Source organism: Ziziphus jujuba, chromosome 4 (genome assembly GCF_031755915.1).
Source record: "Ziziphus jujuba cultivar Dongzao chromosome 4, ASM3175591v1".
Taxonomy (NCBI): Eukaryota; Viridiplantae; Streptophyta; class Magnoliopsida; order Rosales; family Rhamnaceae; genus Ziziphus; species Ziziphus jujuba.
In genome coordinates, this window is record NC_083382.1 from 23318560 (window position 1) to 23331536 (window position 12977).

Consider the following 12977-nt stretch of genomic DNA (forward strand, 5'->3'; position numbering starts at 1 on the left):
TCGGAAGTCAACCATCCTTCAAAGGTAAGTAGCTCAGCAAAAAATTTCTTTCCCACCGTCATATAAGATGTACACACGATTGCTTCCTTTGGTGCCATCCTATACCACTCATCGAATGCCTTCTCCTTCGATGCATCAATATGTCGATTAAGATTAAATTTGACCTTCTTTTTACACGAGTTGGTGTAAGGAGAGATAACGTGATGTGACTGGTGGTAAACTCTACCGAATCGGCTTGTATCACCAATGTTATGCGTCCAATCTTCCAGCTCAATCTCAGCTGATTGGTCATGATGTGGACTGTCAGCTGAAGCACCGATATCCCACCCGAAATGCAAAGGCCGATATGGCACCAAAGCCCAGGAATCCTCCACATAGGGTCCTCCAAGTACGATAGGCTCAAACGGTGTAGTACAATCATCATCCTCCTTCCTACCATTGGAACCGTCTATGGGTGCATCAAATTCTTCGGCTTGCTCTCCAAATGACGGTGCCATAGGGGATGATGGTCGAACCGAAGATGACGGTGAATGGCTGTGCATATGATGTTCGGCTTGCAAAACACAATGGTTATTTTGCAGTTCCCAAACTCTAACAACAAATAATTGCTGAATTACAATATATAATTTAATAATGCTGAAACACTAAAGTATACTAAGTTGTCTAAATGATACCTGATGCTTTTGTTGGTCAATAACAGAACTAAGCATCTTCCTTAAGGATGCCATCTCTTTATTTAATTCATCAAATTTTGCCTCCAAAGAAAGCAAGCTAATCAATATCAATATCCAAAACATAAGTCAACATATATTAGTACAACATATGAAATACAAATTTGCGTGCAAGTAACAATTGCATACCCTGAAATTAGCATCTGGAGGGCCACTAGAATGTTCCTCAGCTTTGGACGCATCTTTAGTGCCAACAGTGGCTATTGATGCTACAAGTGGAGGTGACGTGTAGCGAACTTCATGTATGTTAACTGCTATTGTTTGCCAGTAATCCATAGTCTTCTCCTCATCGGTAGCTACTACAGTATCATATATTTTATTACTTTCTATTTTACTCTTTCATTTTCTTTTAATAAACTTCCTATTCTATTTATTTTATTCTATTATTTATATTTAATTAAATTAATAGGGTATTGAATTTAATAATAGGAGACTATAAATAAAAGTCTCTTTCTTGCATCCATTTTCCATCCGATTATCGGAACAAAAATATTGTATGTATCCATATGGATGGAAATATTTGTTACATGAAAGATAAGTGGGTATAGGAGATCGTGTTGCTGAGATCTATCTAGTTTGAAATATCCTTGAAATTCTTCCATTTGAAATTCGATTTGAACCGGAGATAAGGGGTTTATTGGGTTATCAAATGATACATAGTACGATACAGTCAAAACAAGGTATTATAGTACAAAAAAAATAGATACCTCGGAAAAAGGTAAGACCATCGGCAGACTCTCTATCCTCTCTTTTTTCATCTAAGTGGTTTATGTTCAGTCTAAGATAACCATCTCTCCAGTGCACAACATACTACATGAAATGAAGAAAGGAAAAAAAAGTAAATTTGGAAACTGACTATGGTAATGTAACTTGAATGTAGTCGTACCATGTAGTCTAAAAAAAATTTGCCTTACATTGCTATTTGAGGTGAACCAATTATGGACAGTAAAATGGTTCGGTTGACTTGTAGCATGCCATCCAAGGATCCTCGGACAACGGGTTTCCCACCGGTCGGCAAATTGGTTACCAAAATCAGGGATTGCTTCAAACCCCCACAACTACAAAATATAAATTATAGGTTATTAAATATAATTTTTAAGTAAACGCTACATGTATTAAATATATTACCGTACCTGAAATGCCAATGGAAAACCTTTTAGGTCATAATACTGTGATTTATTCTTTACTTTACGTCCTCTATGCTGGAATGCGTTGTGGAATGAGTTGATCGTCTCCTTGTAGCTCAGAATGCCCCAAGGGTAGAAATTAAATACCTCGATATCAGCAACCAAATCAATGAATTTTCTATTTATTTGAACCCTCGGATCCGAGTACACCATGAACTAAGAAATATAGTAACGTAATTCTTATAGCATCCCAATCATCCATAAAAAGTGTACCCTTGAATATTCGTTCCAGTTCGGGCGGTTTCAAGTCAGTCCTGTCATCTAGCAACCTCGTGAGCAGCTCCTTTCCTTTGGAAATTTGCATATCATACATGGAAGGGTACCTACAAAACTTTAAGCCACTAATGAGTGCGAATTCCCACTTCGTAAACCGCACTTCAGATCCGCCGAAGTTAAACTCCAGTACTTTTGGATTGTTGGACACAACTCATCTGCAAAGCAGGTGATGCACTACCTGATCAGAGAACTGAAGGTTCTTCAGGTCAAGTAAGTGTCCAAAACATGTTTGTCTATACTTTTCCAGCTACTCACTTGTGAGGACACTTGTAATTACTTTGTTCGCTTCTATTGGATTCCCGAATGAATGTGCCCTAACTTTAAATATATCGGCATCTTGAAAGATCCGTTCCTTTGGAGCATCAATGGGCTGCAAAATGAATTACATAAATGGAACTGACGTCGACGATTTAATCATACCCTATTTTTCCACCCTAACTTGATAATAATAATTTCCAACTAAATCTTAAGACATATGGGTTCACATTTTTGCACAAGTGGTAATTACTGATGTAACCATCGGTAATCAACCTACAATGAACTAAAAAAAATTCCGATGGCCTATCGGCAATTACCGATGGCCATCGGGTGAAGTTTTTCTTGAGTTTTCACATTCATGAATAAATACTGACAGATATCTTATGATTTACTGCACAAAACAACATAAATGAATATAAAACTTACCATATTAGGAAAGTGGAATGTGCCCTCGAAGTTTGGCGCTTTCCGTCTCAGCTTTGGATTTCTGTCTAGTAGTTAGTCGACGCTTAGAGTCGGGTGCTACTGTGCTACCACCACATCTCTTACTTTCCACCTTCTTAACTCCCTTCTTCGGTTGACGTCGCAAGTTCCTCTTTGGTGCCATTATAAAGTACAACCTACAAATGTACATTGACAACATTAATAAACTTTTATCTACCTTTAACCACACTGTCAACTATGTATACATATATAAATATCTGCAATCCTCAATTTCATACGCTCTCTTCCTAAGGATATTGTGTATGCCATCTACAAAACATTTACTGAACATTTACTGTATAGCAGTGTGTTTACTTCTAAATCTTTCTATCTTCTTCTTCTTCTTTAATTTCTTTTTTCTTTTTTGGGGATAAAGTGTTTGCGTGTTTGCTTCTAGCTAACCATGTACCTAAAATTTTATGCACCGATCTTCTCTCTCTCTCTCTCTATATATATATATATATATATATATTTCTATACCTTTAGAAAGTACTAACTCTAGAATTCTCAACTTCAATTCTAATTAATCATAAAGTATTTTTCTCTTATCTCCAAGTACTGATTTTTAGTAATAAATTACCCTAGCAAAAAGGAAGAAGAAAAAACTTAAAAGAAAAAAGAAGGTCTGAAAAGCAACTAAGATTTCTAATGTAGCTATAGTCTAAAGTGGGGTTTTAATAGAGCAACCCACAATTGTGGCCAATTATGATGCTACATGCAGAAGTAGATAAAGTGAATTATTGAAATGACTGGAGAGGAAGTAGTCAATTCACCCAAAATAGAAAAACAAGAAAGTGAAGTATGGAGGTGTAAGACTACATAGAAGCTACGCAACATACAGATTTTTATAAGCCAATCAAAAGCAGCCCTTAGACTGTATATATACATATCATATTCATGTATTTAATTATTTCTTACCATACAATATATGTCTAAAAAATGTGCACAGAAAGTTGCAGAATATAATCTGAACATATAGGTTAAGCTGGACTGCAACATGTCCACCACTTCTATATGAGTATGTCAACTAATGTAGCTACATCTCTTCCCCATACTGCTTGTGTTTAACCTGATTTGGTTATAAAAGCTCAGACCTACCGACACCTATATATGCTATACAAATCATTCACTTTATATTTATTTTATCTGTATAATTAGTTTAGGGTCAAAGATTTATCTGTATACAAATCCAAAAAGAAATATAATTAGTCCTAAGGGTCAAGTACATTTTTAAAAAAATTCTTCTTTTCAACCCACAAAAGCAGTTTTCTAGATAGAGTTTGAGTATCATGCACTAGTGAGATAACACCTTTAGCTTTAGGATTTAAACTTCGATCAGGGTAAAAATCCTTATATCCCTAAGTTGTAACAAATATATATATATACATATATTATGTTTTTTTTTTTACAAACTAACATTATTCTTCAACAAATTCATTGATTTCCCTGCCTTCATCCTTTGTTTATTTCCATGCTCAGGGATGTCAATGGAACCCAAACAAATTAAAAACGACGTGTCGTCTGGGTGTAGTTCATCCCAGACGACATGTCGTTCGATCCATCTTCAACCTTTTTCCGGGTTGACCCGAACCCGTCTGAACCGGTCCCGATCCGATTCTTGACCCGGTTGTTTCTCCCACCTCTGGCCACCGTTCAAGGCCGAACCGGTCCCATTTTTTTCCTCTCTTCATTTCCTACTAATACCCAATATCAATCTATCCTAAAACCTAGGTTATAATCACTTCCATACAAAAACCTAAATCTTCAAAAATTCCACATTTTTAACCGGTTTTAAATACAAATCACAAGTTTCAATTTCTCACATTGTACTAAAGTTGTAAGTATTTAACGGTAAGGCAACAAATAAACCCAAAACAAATTAAAAAAAAAACCCACACGGGTCCACAGCAAGGCAAAATCCACACAAAAACAAACCCACACGGGTCACGGCAAGGCTAAAAATCCACACAAGAACAAACCCACACCGGTCCACGGCAACAAATAAACAAAAATATTAAAACAATTACCTCCGACAGTGCTAAGGTCACGATCAAAGTTTTGGTTTTTTGTTTTTTCTTTGTATTTTTTTTGAGTACTGAGATGAAGAGTGTTTTGTATTTTTGTGTATTCGTGTAAAAACATGTTTGTTTTCTTTTTCTAAAAAGTAGATTTTTTTTTTTGTATAAAATATAAAAGGATATCTAAGTCATTTTTCATTGTTTTTAGGTTAAAATAGATATTGAACGGTAAAAAAAAAAAGATAGCAAATGAAGGGATAAAAATCATGAAACTCATCCCTATGAGGGCATTGGTCCAAATTCCCCTTAAAAACCTAAAATCCAAATCCAACCTAAAGGGAAATGAGACGATTCAAGCTTAGGCCTGGGCCGAACTTACACCAAACTTTTTTCTATGGATTTTATGTGGTATTGGACTTTTGAGCTCTCTCTTTCACATCCCAAGTTGGGAGGATTGGAGATCAATATTTCTGTTTATGCAGAAGCTTATTATTTTATTTCAAAAAAACGATTGTGCTGTAAACTATCAAGTAGTTTATCAAATAATGCTGTAATAATAATATATTAATTTTTATTTGTTAATAAATATATATGATTTATATTTGAAAGAGTGAATTTTTTGAAAGATAATGTAACTAAATATCATAATTAATAAAATAATGTCATATCATTTAGTAAATTATTTAATAAATATTTTGATGCAACTACCATTATTAGAAAAAAAAAATTTGTGAGTAATTATTTTTGGTAAATAAATAGTTGTGACTAATTAATTCCACATGTGTTTTAAATAGATAATTGGAGCAAAAAATAACTAGTTAAATATAAACTTAATTCAGCTGTGAAATAATTTTGTCATAACATTTTTTTTCATATCCTTAATGCAAATATATCAATTGTTTTTTGCTTTATTTTTTGACAAATATTAATAAAACTCACAAGTAAAGGTTGCTATATTTATAAAAGTTCCTGATCCACGATGATATACATATATATATAAAAGAAACTTTACTTTAGGTGGAAACTAATAGAAATATTTCTGGAGGGTAAAGGAGTTCCAATCGCTGTACATGCTGCAGAATGCATTAAAAAAATTATACCCCAAAAAAAAAAAAACAAAATGGTAGTAGAACGTAGGGTGTTATATCCATGTGAACAATAAATTTTCACAAATTTAAATTAAATGTGAAACAAAATTTTGGTTAGAATTATGAATTAACTAATGTTTAACATTGAGTATACTTCTTAATTCTTATAAAATTATCTAAAAGCTAAATCATTTATGGTTATAACTCGGGATATTGATGACAGGGACTAGGCTCTACAAACTTCTCTCAGTTCTTCTATGCACCAAACCAACAAAGTGACTGTCTTTAGTATTTATGAGTTCCAAGTAGTATTATTCTTCTTTTCTCTACATCTAGTAGCATTTGCGCAAGATGGTGATAAACCTTGTGATCAGGCTTTTGGAGCCGATCAATTCGACGACAACATCCAGAGAAGTCCATAGCCAAAAGCTCATTCTTCAATTGGTGCTATTTTGGTCTGTCAGGAATATTAGCAAACCAATTTGATAGTAACCTAAATACAAGAAAACCTCAGTTGGGCTTTGGGATTTGGAGTTTCTTGTATTGCAATGCTGATTGCTGTGATTGTTTTCTTGGTTGGAACTACAACTTATAGGCACATTGTCAAAAAGTAAAATAATAATTATAATAATAATTTGTAATTTTATTGGCAAAGTCGGCAACTTCATGATGAAGGAAAAATTTATGAGTGAATATTTAGCATAGAAGGAAGCGTCTTATTGGTTAGAATGGGTTGACAAGTTAATACATGTAAGTTATATAAACTGGGCTTTTATATTTATTGAGTAGGATAGATTGACAAGTTGAGCTGGACCTTTACATGCACTGAAAAATGATAGCAAGAGCAAGCACATGGCGGTATGCTTCTTTGTGCTGCCTTTGGGCCTTATGAATTAGCCTTATACCCAACATGTATTAATAGAATGAAAAAGCAATATCAAGGTGCATCCATTTTTTTTTAGTTCTTCCTTCTTGCAATTATAAGTGCATCCATTTTCTTTAGTTCTTCCTTGCAAATATACTCGGCCACTTATTCTTTAGTTCTTCCTTCTTGCAATTATACTCGGCCACTCATTCCTTATTTCATCAAATATATATATTTTTTAATATAGCCTCCTCCATTATACTTTCTCATATATTATCCAACATATACCAATATTAAACAAGATTCTTATCAGAACCCATTTTCGAGAAGTGATTAAGTGTTTATTAAGCAATCAGGAACTGGAGAACAATCGAATTTGTGGTATCAATGGAAGATGAATCACGTGGCACAGATCAATTCAAGTGAAAGCCTTGATTAAATTTACAGATGTTCAATTAAAGCTTACTTACATATATAACTTGGGTTCTATATCAAAGAGATCCTGAGTTAGAAATTCAACAACTCCATCTAAAAATTCTATCCAAAAATTAAAAAACAAATATGAAGATCCAGAAATAAGCTTAAAAGAGATGGTTTACATTTGAGCGCGAATGTTAGAAAAAAATATAAAATCAAATGAAAATTCACCTTCCATAAGCTTAAACTTTTGGGATCAGTGGTATTTCAACAACAAATTCCTCAACAAAGCCTTGCTTGTACCGAGCGATTCGAAGCAAGATGGGAAGATATGTTGTAGCATTGTAGCGGTTGAAGAAGCAAAGACTCTGTTTAGGCTTGTCCCAATATGGCTAACATGTTTGGGATTTTCTATCGTGTTTGCTTAATCTTCAACTTTCTTTACAAAGCAAGGTGCTATCATGAAAAGAACAATCATTCCCAGTTTTGAAATACCAACTGCTTCACTTCAATCTCTCATTGGCATTGCTATTCTTCTCTTTATAGCCATTTACGACCGCATTCCCATCCCAACAGCGAGAGAGTTCACAGGACACCATCAGGTATCACAATGTTGCATAGAATAGGAACTCGAATGCTTTTATCTGCTCTGTCCATGGTAGTTTCAGCTGTTGTTGAGATGCAAAGGCTCTAAACTGCTCAAGAGTATGGTTTGGTTTATAAGCCAAATGTAACAGTTCCAACGAGCGGGTGGTGGTTGGCTCCTACGTATCTTTTGCTTGGAATAGCAGATGTTTTACCATTGTAGGTCTGCAAGAGTTTTTCTATGATCAGGCACCAAATGAACTAAGGAGCATAAGATTGGCCTTGTATCCTAGTGTTTTTGGTGTTGGGAGCCTTCTAAGCAGCTTTCTTATCTCGGCCATTGATGAAGCAATAGGTGGAGTTAGTCATGATAGTTGGTTTTCTAGTAATCTAAATAAAGCACATCTCGGTTACTTTTATTGGCTACTTGCTGCGCTTGGTTCATTAGGATTTGCTGCCTATTTGTATTTTGCAAGATCTTTCATACTCTATGTATCAGTAAGTGATCTCAAATTTTGAAACATCTATGCATTACTAATATTCAAGAAGCTAAATTTTCCATCTGTATATTACTTCAGCTTCCTTATTATAGTGACAAGTACTAGATGGACTTCAAGGACCAAAAATTTGAACTAAATTGGACTCTCATCATCAGTTATTGTTGCCTTTCCCTTTATCTTCAAATGATCCTTCCTTCCATTTGTGTCATTTTCCTTGTTCTCCCTCTCATTTAGTTTCATAAGAGGACACATTTTAAAGAATATTTGTATTTATATGCACATTACTCATATTTATTATTGAAACTTAATTCAATACAGAACTCATCACAGCAAGCATATAGAAAGAAACAAACAAGAAGAATCACACAAAGAACACACAAATTTTATGAGGTTCGGTCTAGAAATGACCTACATCCTCGGTGAACTCCATCCAAGAAGTTCTTGCACTATGAACAAAACAGATACACCTTTGCAGCAGTTTCTCTCTTGATTTTATAGATTCTCTACACCCATAAACCACACCAGAAACCCCTTTACAACCTCTCTCTTTCTCACAAATCACTCACCCAGAATGATCCTAAACAATACCAAGAGAAAGAGAAATACAAAGAGAAAGAGGCTACAAGAAGAAAAGAGAAAACCAGAAGAAAAACTTTGATCGAGAACTAGCTGCTTCTATCATCTGTTTTTTCTGTTTCTGCAGTTAAACCATTATTTATAAACCTCCAAAACAGAAAACTAACCGCTGACTCATCATAACCACTTCCTTAAGTGCAACGGCACCGTTTCACAACTGATGCTTATAAGAAACGTTAACTTTGACCATCTCTCAATTGAATCACAACCAGCATACTCCACCTTGATTCAAGTGAGAGGATAATTTGTGTGCAAGACTCCTTGGACTTCTCAGTTCACTGACTTAAGCTATCAACCAGGTTCAACTCTTAGCAAACTTTTGCAAGTTTCAAGTTTGCTAACTGGAAGCACTTTAGTTCCCATATCTGCTGGATTATGTGCTGTTGCAATTTTCTCCAAGCCAATAACTCCTTCATTCACAACATCTCTTGTGAAATGGTACTTCACCTCAACATGCTTTGTTTGATCATGATAAACCGGATTTTTACACAAATGAATTGAGCTTTGACTGTCTGAAAATACAGTAACTTCACCCTCTAAAAGCTTCAATTCTTGTAGCAAACCCTTTAACCATAAAGCCTCTTTCATAGCTTCTGCAGTAGCTATATATTCAGCTTCGGTTGATGATAATGCCACCCTTGGTTGTAGCCTAGACTTCCAGCTGACACAATTATTGCAAAGTGTAAATACATAAGAACTAGTTGACCTTCTTCTATCTCTGTCACCTGCATAATCAGAGTCTACATATCCTTTGAGAACCACACCTTCTTTGCAGTGACTAAACATCAAGCCAACATCACAAGTCCCCTTAAGATATTTTAGAAGCCATTGAAGAGCCTCCCAATGTTTTCTTCCAGGATTTGCCATATATCTACTAAGAACACTGATTCCATGAGCTAGATCAGGCCTTGTACAGATCATAACGTACATGACAGACCCTATTGCACTTGCATAAGGCACATTACTCATGTCTTTTTCTTCTTCTTCGGTTTGAGGACACAAACTGGCAGATAGCTTGAAATGATTCCCAAGTGGTACATTTGTTGAATTTGCAGCACTCATTGAAAACTTAGACAATATTTTCTGAATATAACTTTTCTGATTCAAGAAAAGCTGATTCTTCAATCTGTCCCTTTCAATACTCATGCCTAAAATTTTCTTTGCTGGTCCAAGCTCTTTCATGTCAAATTCAGCCTTCAACTCATCCTTAATATCCTTGATATTCTTCATATTTTGACCAGTTAATAGCATATCATCTACATATAAGAGTAAATAGACTGATTCATGATAGTTTTCACCTTTGTAGTATAGACAACTATCATAGCTGCTCCTTTTAAAACCAACTTTTAACACATAAGTGTCAAATCTCCTATACCACTGTCGAGGAGACTGCTTCAAACCATATAATGATCTCTTCAGCAAGCAAACCATCTCCTTATTTGAGTTTGAGATCTCAAAACCTTCAGGTTGCTTCATATATATAATCTCATCAAGCTCACCATGCAAAAATGCTGTTTTCACATCAAGTTGTTCCAGCTCCCAATTGAAATGAGCAACTAATGATAAAATCATCCTAATAGTTGTGTATTTCACCACAGGTGAGAAAATTTCAGTATAATCTATCCCTTATACCTGTGTGAATCCCTTGGCAACTAATCTTGCCTTAAATCTAACTGGATCAGCACTTGATATCCCCTCTTTCACTCTAAAAATCCACTTGCAGTCAACTACTTTCTGAGTTGTAGGTTTAGGAACCAACACCCATGTCTTATTCTTGTGTAAAGACTCCAATTCTTCCAACATAGATTTATACCACAATCTGGAATGCTTACTCTTCATAGCTTCAGAATAGGACTTAGGTTCCTCATCAGCAAGTTCCTGAAAACATACTAGAGCAAACATAGTGGAGTTAGAAGAAATAAATTTGACAGGGGGTTTTACCACTCTCCTTTGCCTATCTCTGGTCAGCTGGTAATGTTGTAGAGGATTTGTGCTTTCAGCAATTGATTCTTCTTCAGTTTCTTGATCTGGTTGATCATTTTCAGATTCTGGAAGTTGTGTTTCAGCTTCAGCTTCCACTTGGGTTGTTTGGTCCTCCTTTGCCTTCATATATGGCTCCACCTCAAACTGAACTGACTTATCTTTGGTGGAAATTTCAATCCCTGCATCTTTATTACTCAAGCAAGGCATAATATTTTCATTAAAAATAACATCCATACTTATTATAGTTTTAAAACCTTTCAAGTCTCTTGCCCACAGCCTATAGCCTTTAACTCCCTCGGGATAACCTAGAAAAACACACTTCAATGATCTAGGTTCAAGTTTCCCTTCACTTTGATGAGCATATGCTGCACATCCAAAGATTTTTAGCCTAGTATAATCTGCTGGTTTGCCTGTCCACATTTCTTCAGGAGTTTTGAATTCTATAGCTGTTGATGGACATCTATTAACCAAATAAGTTGCTGTCATAATAGCTTCACCCCAAAATGGTTTTGGTAAACCAGAACTTAGCAACATGCACCTAACCTTGTCTAGTAAGGTCCTGTCCATCCTCTCGGCAACTCCATTTTGCTGAGGGGTATAACTAACTGTTCTATGTCTAAGAATTCCAATTTCTTTGCAGAAATTGTGAAATTCTAGATTACAAAATTCTAGCCCATTATCAGTTCTTAACACTTTCAATTTTTTCCCTGTTTGGTTTTGAACTAAAGAGTGCCAATGTTTAAATTTAACAAAAGCATCACTTTTATTTTTTAACAGAAAAACCCAAACTTTTCTGGAAAAGTCATCAACAATTGAAAGAAAGTACCTGTTACCTCCATGTGTAGGTGTGCTAGCTGGTCCCCATAAATCTGCATGTGCATAGTCCAATATTGAGGTAGCTTTATGTGTTCCTAGCTTGAAACTCAACCGATGTTGCTTCCCTAATATGCAGTGTTCACAAAATTCCATCTTGCTGATTTTGTTCTTGCCAAACAGCCCTTGCTTGTTGAGAATCTGCAGGCCTTTCTCACTGATATGTCCCAATCTTTTATGCTAAAGTTGGGTTTCATCTGGACTTGAAGTTATAGCTGCTGCATTAGTTCCAGTTACTGTTTTTCCTTGTAGAACATACAATCCATTTCTTTTGAGTCCTCTCATGACAGTAAGAGCACCTTTGCTGATCTTCATGGACCCATTTTCAGACTTACAACTATAACCAGATTCATCCAAGACTCCAAGTGAAATGAGATTTCTTTGCAGCTCAGGAACAAACCTTACATTGCTCAAGGTCCTTATCACTCCATCACTCATTCTAATAGGAATATCTCCTATTCCAGTCACATTACAAGCTTGATTATTGCCTAACAACACTTGACCACCATTTAAGTTTCGAAAATTAACAAACCACTCTTGTCTTGGACACATATGAAAGGTACATCCAGAATCCAAAATCCATTCTTGACTGGTTTGATCCATTGAGACAGCCAAGACATCTCCAATGTCATCCTCATTGCTTACTACAGCAGCATCTCCATTTTCAGAATGTTTCTCTCTATTTTCTTTATTTATCCTCTTGTAGCAGTCTTTAATGAGATGACCTTCTTTCTGGCAATAATAACACTTCCTTCCTCTGTTTCTTGACTTAGATCTAGACTTGTCTCTAGATTTGCCCCTGAAATGGTTATTATAGCCTTTTGAAGTTCTAACAGGATTTCTTCCTCTAGTAATCAGACCTTCCCCACTAGTGTCTGGCCTTTCAATCTTCATTTCCAACTCTTTTGCTCTCAACGAATTTATGAAAATATCAGTGGTCAAAATCTCTCTTCCATATTTAATTGCATTTTTAATATCCTTATAACTATCTGGAAGAGAATTTAATAAAATCACTGCATGATGTTCATCAGTGAACTTTTCATTACAGTTGGCCAGATCTAAACCCAATTTGTTAAA

At 35.3% G+C, this 12977-nt stretch overlaps 1 pseudogene; it reads left to right on the top strand.

The window, feature by feature from the left end:
• Positions 1-450: 450 nt before the first annotated feature.
• On the top strand, positions 451-8427 carry LOC132799326 (protein NRT1/ PTR FAMILY 5.10-like; annotated as a pseudogene).
• Positions 8428-12977: the final 4550 nt, after the last annotated feature.